This window comes from Carlito syrichta, unplaced genomic scaffold, assembly GCF_000164805.1.
Source record: "Carlito syrichta isolate Samal-C Ts95f unplaced genomic scaffold, Tarsius_syrichta-2.0.1 Scaffold312190, whole genome shotgun sequence".
Taxonomy (NCBI): domain Eukaryota; kingdom Metazoa; phylum Chordata; class Mammalia; order Primates; family Tarsiidae; genus Carlito; species Carlito syrichta.
Window position 1 is genome coordinate 510503 of NW_007256286.1, and position 16787 is coordinate 527289.

A 16787-nucleotide genomic window follows, 5' to 3' on the forward strand; every position below is an offset into this window, starting at 1 on the left:
TTCTGGCATCCTGAAGTCGGGAGGTGGGTGGGAAAGGAAAAGTGTCTCTTGGTATTTTATTCCGGAACCGTGTTTTGGTGACACGAGCGGGGCTCCTCCGAAAGGCGTCCTCCGCCCACCCTCGCCCCGAAGCCGCAGGTAGAGGCGTCTGGTCTCCGTGTTGAGCGGGTGGATAATGTCTCAAGACTCGGGGGCGTGGGGTGGGGTGGGGGCCGGGAGTGCCGGGGCTGGGAACGCGTCTGTGTGTGTCTGCCAAGGAGGCAGTGTCTGTTGTGTATCTTGAGATGAGAAGGCGACTTAGGTTCGTAGTAGGGAGAACTGTTGGGAATTATTTGTGGGGGGCGGGAGGGGGCGCGCGGAGAGGCGCCGCTTGTGTTTCTCTGCTACTCCACCCTGTTCTGCCTTGCATTTGCCTGGAAGCTGGCGTGCGAGAGTGAAGAAGCGTTGGGTGAGTGAAGGGGAAAATGCAGTTGGCCATGAAGATCTTACACTAGGTAAAGTTAAATGGTGTGAAGTGTTTGCTGTTTTTATTTACGCTTAAAAAAAAAAAGCCAAAACCCTCTTGTATTACGTAGGGTAGAGTGATGTGACTAGTTCATGTCTCTGAGATCCTGCAGGTATAGAAACCTCTGCCTTTCGTCTCCCTTCTTTCCACCCTCCCTGCCTTCTTCCTTCCTTCCTTCCTTCCTTTCTTTCTTGGCATAGTACTGCATTTCTCGTCCTGATGGACTCAAGACTCCCTGTGACTTTTGATTTAGTTTGTGTTAACATGGTTGTGCTTTTTGTGGTTTTACCATAAAACGCATCAATAAATGCATTTGTTGTTATTTTGCATGTATGCCGCAGGTAATTATTGCATCAGGATTGCAGTGCTTTGCATTAAACTTATTTCAAAATGTACAACAAAGTTGTCAGATCTAGCTGGATTTTGTTTATGAGTAAAGATTGGAAAATTTGAATTACGGTTTTCTTTTTTTCAATTTTCAATTAGAGTTAAAAGAGGAAGAGGATTGCAACATCTCTTGTTTCTCACAGTCTTTAATATTTAATAACATGGTAGGAGGATTTAATATCATGTATTTTGTGCTTCCTTCAATCTGAAATATAAGGTCTTCAATAACCCTTCAAGACAGATTTTGGTGTAATGAACTTTTAAATAACTAAAGGAATTGGCATAATTTCTATTTAGACTGTTGTTGAGAATTTAATGTATTTGGCGTCAGACTTATCAGTTCATGAATCTGCCATCTATTAGTTGGGACCTTTAGATTCCATAAAACTGAAAGCCACATAGATACAGTATATAATTTTATGGTATCTTTTATAACCTTTGATTTGGAATTTCTGCTGTTGGTCATTCACATAGATAAGGGAACTGTAAGTGCAGGTAGCATATATATTTCAATTGACCTGAATAGAAACAAACAATCAAAAAAAGATGTGTCTTTTAAATCTCAGATTTAGACTATATTGGTCCAAAGTTGAACCTTTAGTTAATCGTAGTTCAGGATTTTCAGAATTATTTGTTTTAAGCTTGTATCTTAACCTGAAATATTACTTTGCAAAAACTGGAGAAAAATCCTATGTAACTACATAATAGAGAGTTTGCTTTGTCTTTCTGAAACACATTCTTATAGTCATAGAGTTTTAAAGTGCTTCATAGTTATTTTAGAAATACAAAACTGAAATGTTTGTTAAGAGTTGGAAAAATATGAGTGATTTCTCTTCTATCCATCCTTACATCAAATTTTCTTTTTGTTTTCGTCTATGGAAGTGTATAGTAATATACTGAGAAAAGCATTCGTTACATTTCTTCTGACTAGTAGTGGGGTCCAAATCATTACATGTAAGCCAAATATATCCTTGCATTCATTGGGGGTGATTCTGTTGCATTTTAAGCACTGGATATTAAAATGATGTAAAGCCTTCATTGCAGGTTAAAGCATAAAACATTCTCAGCATGTGGAAGTTATATGGTTTACAAAAAAAAGTAGAAAACCAGGGCATTGGTGCCTGTCCAGCTTAAAATTTTATCTCGTAACTGTGAAAGACATCTTTATTTTAATGTAGTCATTTCTAAAATTGTTTCCTGTATTATGGGAAGTTGAAAAATCTAAACTATTTTAACCAATCTGTTGCTAGTTTAGTGTACTACATGTAGTGAACACTATTTGCGATCACAGACGTGCATCAAGGAAAGGAGACTTTTAACTTTATGTTTAATGTTTTTAGTAAGGCTTCGTTTTCACTGCTATACTAACAGATTTCGGTCTTCTAGCCCAAGTCGTTAGTTAAAACATCAGTGGCAGAAGCTTAATAATTCCATGTTGGTAAATTATAAAATAATGACAACAAATCTTTCATTGTTTCATCACTAAAAGCATATTAAGTAACCAGGTTATGACAAATTCTGTGGCATGTGTTGAGTGGAATTACATTGCTTGTTTGAATAGATGTTGAATACACTGGGAACATTTCAGCTTAATTTGTTCATAAAAGTCTCCCTACCTTACATTCAGTCCACCTCCTCTTCTAGTGTTTCAGACAGCTACCATGTTTCCTGTAAAACTGTGTTTGCTTTTTTGGTTTATCTGATAGTAGCTCTTGCTTCTCTTATTTTTGTATGTAGCTCTTTAAACTTGAATTATTTCTTTTGGAAATTGGAAATTATTGTAGAATGTTATTTGTCATAAGTGAAAGTTGGTGTTAGAGATAAACTTAACAGTGCTTATTGCAAATGTGTTCATTTTGTTTGTGAATCTGCTTTACTTAGTTTTTGGCTATCAGAGTTAATTTGTTAGCTTACTTTCCTATTCTTTGGCTAGATTTTTCTGTTAACGATAGGCTTTAACTTCTCATTTTAGTAGAACTTTAATTTATAAAAAAATTATTATGAGTGGAAAGCACAGCTTGTCTAGCGTATTGTATATGTACTTCCCCATACACATTCATACATGAAGTACCTTTTTGTTTGTTTATATACAAAATCGGTACTTGTCTGTGAGACTTGCAGCCCATAAAAAAGGAATCTGAACCACAAATAGCAGGAGACTCTGCACTTTTACTCAAGCTAGGAACCAAAGCGTAAACCACCACTTCATGCTGTTTACATTATAGAAGCTATGGAGATTTTCATCATTCTAAACCATTATTTTTAACAAATTTTGCTAAAAGTTCTCTCAAAATGGAGACTATCAGTATTGTAGTTTTTCTCAAAATATTACTAAGTAATATGTGAATTGGATTCTTAGATACAGTTTTCCCTAGATTGCCCTTCCTGGAACTTACGGCCCATCATAGGCACAGAGTAAAGGTTTTTCCGTGTGATTATTTGATGTAAAACGTAGAGTCTATTTAAACGTAACCTAGTGCTTTAGATAACTTGTTTTTCCTGACCTTAGATGAAACAAGTTGGAAATTTACTATAACATTGTCTTGGACACTTGCCAAGAGCATTTAGTTCCTGGAAGGGCCCTGGCTTTAGCATAGTTTTACCCTCACAGTGGTAATAAGGTTGAAGTTACAGTAAGTTTTTCCAATGGTTATTGTAATCTTAGTGTAGTATTTCACAGATCCTTAGACTATAAAGATAGTAATTTTTTTAAGATTTACAAACAAAAGGAGAAAAGATTAGAATAGCCAGGTTTTAGCTTTGAAGTGATCAATTATATTAATGTTTTTCACTCTTAAAATAGGTAGCAGCAGACTTCATCCTGTTAAGTGATAAAATAATTCTAATCCATTAAAAGGGCATTTAGGCTTTTCTTAAGTTTATAGGCCTGGTTGTGATAAAAATGCTTACTAAATATACTGGATATATTATCTGTAGCTGCTCTCTGCTTATCTTGTGTCCAGTGATGGTCTACATTTGGTGTATTGAAAACACTTAATAGCTATCATTATGGCATACATATTAAACAATTAGTATAGAGTTGCCAAGTAGCAGTAACTTTAATGTATACAGTACCAATTTGTTTTAGAGGGAAAGTCAAATACAATGGGTGCTGCTGAAATGATGACTTAAGACTGAATTTACCTGCTTCAAGATTTTGATAAGGTGGTAGTAGTATTGTTAAGACATGAAGCCGTGGGCTTAGTCAAATCTTGAAATTGTCTTCACACTACATCCAGTTGTGAATTCAAATTGATTTTGTATTCTTCGTATATACTTACTTCTCATTCTGTTCTGTTCTTTTATTTTGGGCCTTCATTATTTCTGGCTTATTACATCAGTCTCTTAACTAATCTTTTTGCTTAAAGTTTTTTCATTAGTCATTCTACGTTCCTTCATGGATTATCTTGCCAAAATAAGATGTGAATTTTATTTTATTTTATTTTATTTTATTTATTTTATGTTTTTGAGTTGGAGTCTCACTCCGTCACCCAGACTGGATAGAGTGCAGTGGCCGCTCCCGGCCACCACAGCCTCGACTCGCTGTGCTCCGGCAATCCTTCCGCCTCAGCCTTCCGAGTAGCTGGAACTACAGGCGCGCGCTACCACACCTGGCTCATTTTGATTTTTATTGTAGAGATGAGGTCTCGCCAAGTTGCCCAGGCGGGTCTCGAACTCGCGGGCTCAGGCAATCCACTCACCTCAGCCTCCCAAGGCGCGGGATTACAGGCTGAGCCACCGAGCCCGGCTTAAGATGTGAATTTTATTGTCAGCCATACTTTGCCTATAATCCTGCAGTGGCTCCCCCGACTTTCAGATAAATTCAGACTTTAGAGTCGTTTTACCTCTGTTCAAATGCTTACTCTGCCACTTAATAGCATGTGACCTTGGGCCAATTAAAATGTCTGTACCTCAACTTCTCCATCTATAGCATGGGGATAAAAATAGTACTTGCCTCATGGAGTCCTTGTGAGCCCTTAGAGTGCTGTTAAGTCCCTAGCATGCTTTTGGCATTCTTAAGTTGCAAAAATAGTAGTGAGAGTACTGTATCTTTCACCCTGTTTCTTCTATTGGTTACATCTTATGTAACTTTAGTACACTATTAAAACCAGGAAATTGATATTGATACAATGTGTGTATATAGTTCTGTTACTTTATCACATGTATATATTGTATAACCACCACTAAAATCGAGATACAGAACTATTACAAAGATTGAATAATTTCCTTCTTTTAAAATTCTGTTTTTTAGTTAGTATAACCAAGGAGAAAGATGCCAATTATTAGATCAGTAATTTTACTCTTTTACTTCATCTAGTGCAATCATGCACCATTTCAGTCAGCAAAGGACCACATATAGGCTAGTGGTCCTATATGACTATAATATTGTATTTTATTGCTCTTTTCTGTGTTTGGATACACAAATACCACTGTTTTATAGTTGCCTACAGTATTCACTTACAGTAACATACTGTACAGGTTTGTAGCCTAGGAGCAATAGGCTATACCACCTAGGTTTGTGGAAGTATACTCTTTGATGTTTACAAAACAATGAAATTGCCTAATGATGCATTTCTCATAATGTATCTCCATCATTAAACAATGCATGACTATATTTCAGAAATTATTTTGGCACAAAATGTTTTTGTGAAAAATTGCAATTAAATTTTCTTTTTAAAAATGAGCCTGACATTGTAAGCATACCGATTAAATTATGAGAATTTAAATGTTGGCAAGCTTTGTTTAGATGAGGAATTATAATATCAATACCTGTTAAGCTTCTCTAGTAAAAGTTAGCAATAACATTGGAAATTTCTGCAAATAAAATGTATAAAATTTAATGAATTCAAGGCTTACAGGATATGCTTCTTGTCAGAGAGGATATGTTCGAATCTGTATTAGATAATGAAAATTATAACTATCAAGATGTGAGTTTGGTCTTTGACAGTATTAATGCAAACTTGTCAGACTGATTGTGAATTCATGTCATAGTTTTATTTTGGACTTGTTGCAAGCAAACTAGCTTCAAAGAAAGTCACTTTAAAGATTGTTTTCAGAGAAAGGATCTTTCAGGAAAAAAAAAGGGAGGTCCTACTTACTATTAATTCTAGTCAGGTACAAGAAAAGGCTGTCAAGCTAAAGGCCAGTTACAGGGCTGTTTATATGTGCTGCCCGTTTATCAGTTGAATTATAAAGCCTGTTTTCAAAGACGAGGCTGCTATTCCCATATACTACTGATTATTACAAACAACAACAAAAGTCTGCTATAAACAGGCTGTTTTCAAATATATTAGCAGAAAAGATAGATCATGTGATTTTTTTTCTCCTCCAGGTTTGAGACAATTTTTTATTTGTCAACATTGATCATTTCCTTTGAAAAAAGACCAGTCGAAGTTTAATTTGTTTCATTGGTAAGGTAAGGTTCATATTTATAGAGCTTCTTGGTTACTTGTGATTTCACTTTCTTCCTGGTACAGTTTTTTTTTTTCTTCCTTGGATTTATCCATTTCTAGCTTTTTTTATTTGTCTTGGTGTACATTCTAAAAATATAATGCTTTAATTAGGGATCATTTGACTCCAAAGAGAAACTGTTATTAGGGATCCAGCTGTTTTGGGTTGATGAACAGCTAGACTTTGTGTTAATGGGAAAATTGTTAGGGATCTGAGAAGCTAGTCTCTCGGCCTCTCTTTCTGGGGACATATAGTTTCGTGTCTCAGCTTCCCTTTCCTTGTCTGCTTCATCTGCTTTTCTGACACTCCCTTCTAGTTCTATTTGATTTGCCCTAGATTTTCATAATCTCTGCTCTCCCATAATGTTGACTTGTAAGTGGATTTGGTTTGCTGTGGTGCTGACTTGAACTGTCCTTTCGACTAAAGCTTAGCTCTTAGTGGTGACAGTGTGTTTCTTTAGTTCAGTTGGTGAGAGAGAAATCTGAATGTATTGAATGACCATGAGTTAGATGTCTGTCCCTATTCCGTGATCTTGTTGGAGGAGTGTGTGTGAAAATCACCTTTTATGTAAGGCTAATGCTTTTCGGTGCTCTCTTGTAGGGATTGAATGAGGCATTCACTTAAACACATCAGGTCTATTAGTGCGTGCTGAGATACTCTGGGATACAAAGATGAGTTGGATTTAAACCATTTCTTCAAGGATCAATTTGCAGAAAATGACAAAAGACTCCTACTGTAATTTAACATTGACTTCTTGCGCTAGTCACCTCAAGCGAACCAGTTGACAAAGTAGGACTATAGGACTAACTAAAATTAAGGAGAGAGAACCAGAGCTAACACTGAATACATGGATGTGTTGTCTCTACTAAGGCATGAAAATATCTGGAAGCCATTCTTTCAGGATTCTCATTGCTGCTGTAGAGACTATCCCTTATTAAATAAAAAAGCTCTTTTTTTTAGTCCTCCCTCTTGTCAAGTAGGCAATCTTTTGTCCCACTGTTGTAGTCTAGAGACATCTTAGGAGAACTCATTTCTTCACTATTCTAGGAACTGAAACATTCTTGTAGGCACCTTCTATATAGTGATGGCTATTCTCTTAGAAAATGTCTTTCATCTCTGACACAACAAAGACAGTACATTTGTGTCTTCTTACTTTAGAGGAAAGATGTTATACTTAACAATATTATGACCCAAATATATGTTTTTCTTTTAATGGTTATAGCATCAGCTCATTTTCTTAAGCTTTATATTTTCACACATGAACTCTTAATACAAACTTTTTGATTCCCCCCTTATCAATAAACAATCTTTATCAATAATCTTTTGTCAATATGACAGTCTTTTTATACCCTGTTGAGAGGCAATAAACAGATATTCAAATAGTGAAGTCTGTGGTGTTGAGCATCTTATTTTCCACAGATCTGGCAACAGAAGAATTGACATATTGGGTCAATCCACTGTCCAGTTAACACCATATGTCATATTTAACAAAAGCCCTGTGATATAAGGGAAAGAAACTTCCCCCTTTGCCAATATTGGAGTTGATATGAATTTTACAACTAAAAACTCCAAAGCCAAGTCTTGATTATGTTACCAAATTAAGACTGAGATTTTTAGAAATAAGTACAAGTCACGCATAGACAACTAAAGAACCTAGAAGGTTGGCGTCAGAGTACAAAGCCACAGGATATAAACAGCTGGGGTGACACTTAGGCTGCAACAGAGGGAGTCAATAAATCTCAACTTTTGTGCTGAAGAATTGCCTGGAAAAAGTATTAACACTTTAGATTCCTGCGTTCTATCCCTAGATTCCTAAAATATGAGATGAGCACAGGAATATACATCCTTCATAAGCATATCAGGTAATTCTAATTAATGCATTCCTCAGAACACCTGGAAAATGCATAGACATAGCATAATAATTACTTATAACCTATTATGTGTTTGGTTTTGTGGTAGTCTCAAATATCTGTTTGTAATTTGAAGTGTTTCTCCTTGATATGTGCCTGCCTTATATTAAACACTGAATACCCATGCTTTAATTGCTTATGTTACCAAGTCATGATATGGGATATGTTTTGGGTAAGAATGGTTATTTTTCTAGATGTTATACTTAACAGTATTCCCCAAGTATCTAGTTTTTTTTTTTTTTCAAGTTTCAGGTATTTATTAATCAGTGTAATGCCTAACACAATACATCAACATGATTTCATGCATTTAGAGAAGTATTTTCTGGTTAAGTGGAAAATTGCACAGATGGCTTCTGGAAGACCTTCATTTTAAGCAGCTTTATAGTGAAGCATTCCATTTAGATCTCTGGACTGTCTTCTGTTTGCTGTAATCTACATTCACTGAGTAGATCTTGTATTGATCATTGGGACCGAGATTGTTCCAGGACTCAGGGTTATTCTTTCGGTCCCAACTAATATCTGGATTGAACATTGCCAGATACATGAGATACAGTGTGGCTCCAGCACCTCCAGCTCCAATAAATACAAAGAAGGGGGATCAAACCTGGGTACTTCTTGGCCTGAACGAGGATCTGGAAGAGCATGGCTGTGGTGGAGGCCCATGGTGCAAAGGGAGAGAAGAACAAACCCGCCGGCTGGGCCCGGGATTAACTCATCTCTGCGCTGAGGCTAAGTGACGTCCAAAGTCACCCAGGATCTTCTAAGTATCTTGTTTTTTATAGTTATAGCATCAGTACATTTTCTTAAACTTTATATTTTCATATACAAACTCTTAAGACAATCTTTTTTTATTTCCCCCTTTTGTCAATAAGTTTTGTGGTTGTATTAAGCAAGATTTTTTTTTTAACCTGATGTACTTTGGAGTCTCAACCATCTCTTGAAACTTTGCCCTCACAGATTAATTTATCACCTTTTTTTTTTAAGTTCTATCATCATTCTTCTTGGAGTCTTAATTACTCCTTGAATATTGAGCTGGTTGAGAGCATAAACTTTAGAGCCAGATTGTCGAGGTGCAAATTTGATCGCCACTGTTTTACTCTGTAACTTTGTGTAAATTTCTGTGTGTCTTATCTGTAGGCTAATGATAAATAGTAGTATCCATATGCAAAATAGGATTCTTATGAGTATATTAGGCAACATTTTCAAAGTACTTAGAATAGTGGTTGTTAAAGATTAAGATACACTTTACCTTATTATTGTACTTTGCTTCTGTTTCCAAGGTAGTATTTACTTTTCTCCTTAATTCCTGGAATTCTTATGTGTTGCAAATAATCCTTTTCTAGTGAACCTGTTTTTTCTTTGTGCATTTTTTTCTCAATTCTCCTTTTGGTAGGTCTTAGTTGCATTTGATATAAATGCCTACCTCCTTCCTTTTAGTAAGAATTATTTTCTTCTTCCTCTTCTTCTTCCTCTTTGTCTTCCTTCTTCATCCTTTGTCCTTTTTTTAAATTTAAGTTAAAGTCAGAGTCTTACTCTGTCAACCTCCTGGGCTAAGGCAGTCTTTCCACCTCAGCCTCTCCAGTAACTGGGACAACAGGCACACATCACCATGCCCAGTTAATTTTTAAAATTTTTTTGTAGGTCTTGGTATGTTGCCTAGGCTGGTCTCCAACTCCTGGGCTCAAGCATTCCTCTGCCAGCCTCCCAAAATGCTGGAATTACAGGCGTGAGCTACCATGCCCAGCCACCCTTTAGTTAAAATTCTTTCTATCCAGGTCTTCCTTCCATCATCCTTTTTCTATCTTATTAAATTTATCTCTGATCTTGGAGTGCCTAGATTTAAAACCTTCAAGTCACCCTTTAGTACTTCTCTTTGTACTTGTCTTTCTCTTCCTTCCTTCTCATTTGTCAGTGATCAGCTGATTCTTTCACCATAATCTCTCTGAGAGAGTTCTCTTCCTTTTGAAATCTGTAGTCACCATTCTCATCGCTTCTTGCTGAGGTGACTGCAAGAGTAAAACTACCTAGTCCGTGGCGCACAGCATTCTTAGAATAATTTTCATCGAACTTTTCATCAAGTAATTCAAGAAGTTATTATATCTTAGTTCAAATTGTGCTATATGCCAATTTTATTTGATTTTTTTGAGTTGGAGTCTTACTCTGTCACCCAGACTGGAGTGCAGTGGCCGCTCCCGGCCACCGCAGCCTCAACCTGCTGGGCTCCGGCGATCCTTCCGCCTCAGCCTTCCAAGTAGCTGGAACTACAGGCACGCGCTACCACGCCCAGCTGATTTTTTGATTTATTGTAGAGATGAGGTCTCACCAAGTTGCCCAGCTGGGTCTTGAACCCGCGGGCTCAGGCCATCCACTCCCCTCCGCCTCCCAAGGCGTGGGATTACAGGCTGAGCCACCGAGCCCAGCTATATGCCAGTTTTTAATCCCTGTGCTTTTAAAAGTTCCTCTAACATTTCTTTCCTCTCTTACTAGGATCTTGTCTTATCTCTATAGATTTCTGTGTTGCATTCAAGTAAATCACCTTTCTTCCTGCTGTATATTCTCAGCCTTTATTTCTTGCTATTTGCCACCTTATCCACTTAATATGTTTGTATATCCTTATTTTACTTATTTAAGCCTTATTCTTAAGACTCAGTTAATCCTGAGGAGACATTTTCCAGTGAACCTCACCACACTAGAACAGTTGTTTATGCCACATATAAGCTGCATTTACATACTCAAGCGCTACTATAACTTTTCTATTTTCTTGTATATGACATTTTAAATATTTTAGTTTTCATTTCATGTGTACAAATTGGATTCCTAGTTAAAGTGTAAGGTCCTTGAATTTCCTACTTACTTGCCCTCTCTGCTTTCTTTCCCCTACCACTTTCATTTTCACAGTTCATTTATTAATTCCCACTTATCTAACCAATATTGAATACATTATTATGTAAGATGTAGACTTAGGCTTTAGGAAGCTCACAGTTTGGTTTTGACAGGATCAGCAAGAGGATTCCACTACGAGGCACAGCTGATGATACCTTGCATGGGTTATCCTTGATTCAGTCATTTCTCTGATCCAGTACCCTCAGTACTAGATAAACTGTTGAGTCTAAATTCCTGACAAATATTTGTGGTTATAGAATGCTGGTACCAGTGACAGTGGTTAGGAATAATCAGATAAGTAGCAGTAAGGGATATATTTTAGGTTCATTATCTTAAGCTTGGTTCCCCCTACTCCCAACTGCTTACCAGGACAGCAGGAGATTTAGAGACTTAAAAAATTATGAAGTTATTACATTGAAAATATTCCAAGCAATAAAGAAGTATGTAAAATAACAAGTGTAGCTGTCCACTGCTCTTCCCAACATACTGGGCATTCTTGTCTATGACTCATAACAAACCACTCAAAACTCAGTGGCTTAGAATAACAGTAATTATTTTATTATTCTCTCTCAGGGTTCTGGAGGTTGACCAGGCCCAGTTAGGTGCTACTCACTTGAAATCTCTCATGCAGTGGCAGTTTGACTGTGCTAGGGCTGGAGACATGAACTAGCTCACTCACATGCCCACTGCTCCAGTGGGGAGAACATAAACAGCTGAGGTTGGGACAGTTGTGTCTTCTTAGGCATCTCAGATACTGTGTGGTCTCTGTAGTTTAGTGACTCCAGGGTGACTGAACTTCTTACATAGCTCTTCAGGACTCCTAGTCCAGAGGCAGGTGTCCCAAGAGAAAGAAAGGCAGGCGTATTGCTTTTCATGACCTAGCCTTGGAAAGTTCAGTATCACTTTCACAGCATTCTGTTTGTGAAGGCAGTCATACAGGGCCTGTCCACGTTTAAGAGCAGGTAACACAGACTCCACTTCTTGATGGGGGGATTAGCAGCACTTTCAAAGAGCATGTATGATGCAAATATTGTGTGGCAATTATGGAAAATGCAGTTCGCCACACCAAAGATAAGTACTGGTAATAATTGGGTTTGCTTTCAAGTATTTTTCTTTGCCTGTATATATTGTATTCCCTAATGTCTACTCGATAATGGTATCATACTGCAACATATTTTTTAAAAATTTAACAATATATAATGGTATCAGCACATAAAGACATACATCTTTTTTAACATCATAAATTACTTTATGTAATTTTTACTTTATGTGAACCATAATTTACTTTATCCATTCACCTACCAGTGAGCATTTAAGCTTCATGGCATCTATGTACAGGAACTTCTTTCTGGTGTTGGATTGGCCTCCAATAACACTGCTGTGAACGCAACTAGGTAGGCAAGAGATGATAAGCTTTCTCCTTGTACTACTATTCCAACCATCTGGGAGTTGTTTTTTAAATCTCATTTTTTTCTTTGCCGCTTCTTCCTTCTCTTGCTCCAGCCTACTCAATAATCCTATGCTTCTGTCTTGATCTCAGAAAAAGATATGAAAATATCGCCATATATAAAGATGTCTTACTTGACCCTTTGTCCTGTGAGGGATTTTTTTTCTTGTCTTCCTGTTGAGTTTAGAAAAGCTATCATAAGTGACTTAATTTGAACTTTTAGTTGATCAGTTAATTTTAAAATGTTGGTTATAGAAGAAATCATTAAAGACTGATTACTTTAACATTTTACTTTAATCAAAATATATTGACATACACATATTAATCAATTGTTTGTACGGGGCAGTGATTCTCAACCAGAGTGATTTTACCCTCCAGGGATGTTTGGCAATGTTTGGAGACATTTTTGATTGTCACTACTAGAGTGAGAGTGCTATTGCTATCTACTGGGTAACAGGGAAGGCAGGGATGCCGACAAACTTCCTTAAGTTCACATGCCAGTATCCTCCTCACTCCAACGGACAATTCTGCCATCCAAAATATCAGTAGTGCTGGGGTTTAGAAACCCTGACCTAGGCCAGGGTCTTTTCTCTGTGCATGTGTCTATGGATTGGCACCCTGGCATCAACTTTTCATGCACAAATCATATCCATGATGTAGCAATTATGATTTCAAATTAAATTTTTTTTTGGTGGAGACATTGTCTCACCGTGTTGCCCAAGCTGGTCTCGAACTCCTGGCTTCAAGCAGGCCTCTCACCTCAGCCTCCCATAGTGCTGGGATTACAGGCATGAGCCACTATGTCCATGACTTGAGGTTTTAATTTCTTTAAAATGGAGGGAGGCCTTAAAGACAGTTATAATCTGTGAGTCAAATCTTAACAGTTTATTTTCCTCAAGTCTTTTATAGTAGTCTCACTCATACCCAATCATTAGTGATTTTTAAGTAAATCATCTTAAATTGTACCAAAATATTTAACCTCTTTTTTGCAGCTTACTTGGAAATAACTCTTCACATTTCTATTTTGTTTGTTTGGGTAATGCAAAATTATTTGGCAGTTGTAAGAGCAACTGGTATAAATAATAAGGGAACAAACCTACCTACTCTAGGTTGGTGCACAGTGGGGTGTGTAAGACAGCCTAATTAGCACCCCTTGTCAGCTTGTTTTAGAAGGGGACTCTGGAGAGCATTGGTTGATTATGATAGTGGGGATTAGCGAAGTGCTTCTACATGAGCAGTAGGAATTGAAGAATTTTTTTTTTGTTGAATTGTTTCAAAGCAGGTTCTCTAAAAACTTTCTTATATAAGTCAAAACACACACAAATAGAAAAGCAAAACCAAACAAAAAACCCTGAAAGCCTAAGATAACATAATTCCAATGGAATTCTGTCTTGCCTCAAATAGGTAGGATTTGTGAGAACACCAGGGAGGAGGAGGGATAGTGGTGATGCCAGTCATTGCCTTTGTTTTTGTTTTTGTTTTTTTTGAGTTGGAGTTTCACTCTGTTGCCCAGACTGGAGTGCAGTGGCCATTCCCAGCCACCACAGCCGCGACCTGCTGGGCTCCGGCGATCCTTCCGCCTCAGCCTTCCAAGTAGACGGAATTACAGGCATGCGCCACCACGCCCGGCTGATTTTTTGATTTATTGTAGAGATGAGGTCTCACCAAGTTCCCCGGGTGGTTCTCAAACCCGCGGGCTCAGGCAATCCACTCACCTCGGCCTCCCAAAGCGCTGGGATGACAGGCTGAGCCACCGAGCCAAGCCGAGTCATTGCCTTTGAAAGAGAATGATGCTCTTCACTCTTGACTTATATGCTTTGGGAATAGGAATTTTAGCGATTTGGGAGTATTTGGAACAATCAGGAAGTCTTGTCTACCTAGAAGTTATTAAATTATTTTGCTGGGTTCCCATCTCTTTCATGAGATGTATTTAATTTTTTGTGTGTGCTTCAAAGCTACTGGCCTTATCCTATTTAACAACTCACTTTTAAGCTGACTAACTTCCATGGTGTTCTGTATTTGTGGATTACTTTCATCTGGACCTTTGCGTATTGAACCCCATGATTCTCCTACCTTTTACCAAAACATTTCTTAAACTTCTATAAAGGATTTAAACCAAGAATCTCTATTTTCACTAGTTAAAGACTTGATTCTAACACATTTCCAATCTTTGTATTACTAGCACATTTTTCCAGCTTTGATTATGTATGCATAATTTGGCTACATGATTTATTCAGACTGAGTTATTACCTAATAGAAGTGATAGTATTTAGAGTTTAATCAGACATTAATCAGATAGATCCAGAAATATGCATTTTAGATACCCTAATGAATTATCTAGTGACCAACACCCAGTGGGAAATCTAACCTGAATAGTTTGCTAATCTTCTCATAGCTAGAAGATTAAGCTGAATTAGCATAGGCTTGTTAAAGTTGTTCATTACTATTTCTGTAGTTGTTGGGAGAAAATGTTAGCTCTTCCTTGTACTTTCTGCTATTGATAATGGTTTCTTTATCTAGAAAAACTTTAAGATTATAGAAAGATAAGAGATTACTTAGAGCAGCATGCCCGAGTTAACTGTTAGTTAATGAAAATTTTAAACATAATCGTGTTTTCCTTTTGGGCTTATATTAAAACAAAATTCACCTTATAATAAGTTACTTTATTTGTGTATTTATGTAGTTGTCTTATTATGTTTATAAGATAAATTTTATTTATAAAATACTCAGTATCTGAACATTTTTAATGTTGCATATCCATTTCCTCTCCCTTTTTAAGCATAATAACATAGGGATTCTTAGGAAAAGCTTTCTGAAAATGGCAGTTTTCAATGGGTTATCAAATTAACCATTCCAAACTGATCAAGATAGTAAATTATAAGTCAAATATATTTAAAATGTGATCAAAATTATTTGGAATATAATAAAATTTATTTGGGGGAATTAATTTCTTTTAAAGACATAAATGAAAGATTATTTTCAAATGAGCCATGTATAGGGTTTAATTTAGAAGAAGCACAATAACATTTTAGAGCAGTTTATTATGTGTGGGAATGTGTTTTGCATTGTTGGTGCTTAAATCAACAAACTGTAATGTAGAATCCTTGAAAGGAGGGGACTGGAAATAATCTCGTTTATCACTCATGTCGAATAAAGAAATGAAGGAAGTAAGATTTTTTTCCTAAAGTTTATTGCCCAGGTATAACACAGGCCTTTCTAACTTTTTGTGTTCAAATTCTGCAACTTTGTGGACACTTAGGGGATTTGAATAACTTCCTTTTTATACCTAGATCTTGATTTTTAACAGTTATTCAGTTTGTCTCTCTTTTGTTTTCATTATTACTCTATTATATAGTATTCATTATCTAAAAAATCTCAGCCAGGTAGTACAGAAATGCTGTGCATAATCAGTGATTTGTTGTGTGTCTCTGCATGTGTGTGTCTTAGAGGCCTGCAGCTGCTTCGTTGTGTCTCTGAGATCTTAGGCAGCTTCTCTTCTCCTTTTGCCCTGAGAATTCCAGCTGTTTGCTGACCACGGAATTATGAAACGCCTGACTTAGAGATCTCTCAAGTAACATGTATATGCTTGGTTATTAAAATGCTGATTTAATTCACTGACATACATTTGGACATCATGTTGAATAATATATAAATATCTGTCTTATACTTAAATATTATGCTATAGATTAATTTCCAAGTGTTTGGTTTGTACTGTTATTTTTAAGGGAAAATATAATGAGCTTGCTTTGTTTTGATTTACAAGAACTTTCCTAGGATCATAATTTACTAGAATTCAAAGACTGGGTTTATTTTTCTTGAAATTCAAATCTGTGAAGGTAAAAGGAAGAAACTTGACATTAATATCATAATATAGTTTAGATTTTTGTTTTTCATTATAAACAAGCATCTATTTATAAGAACAGAAAAATAAATGGAAAAATATTAAAATCTGGATTATATAGAAGGTCTTAAAATTTAGTGCTGATAAGTATACCACCAGAATAGTTGGGACAATTGAAAGCATATTTTTTTAAAAAGTTAGTCCGACAAGATATTTGACTTACTGTCTATATGATGGCCAATTGTCGGGTGATAGAAAAACTCTGTAGAACAGTGTTTTTTCAAACTATATGTGGTAACACAGTGTTTTTGTTGTTGTTGTTGTTGTTTTTTGAGTTGGAGTCTCACTCTGTCGCCCAGACTG

General features: G+C 36.6%; 1 protein-coding gene across 4 annotated transcripts in view; it reads left to right on the forward strand.

Moving 5' to 3' along the window:
• HMBOX1 (homeobox containing 1) overlaps positions 1-16787 on the forward strand; it is a 192316-nt gene that overhangs the window by 1264 nt on the left and 174265 nt on the right. The gene's annotated exons all lie outside the window — the stretch shown is intronic.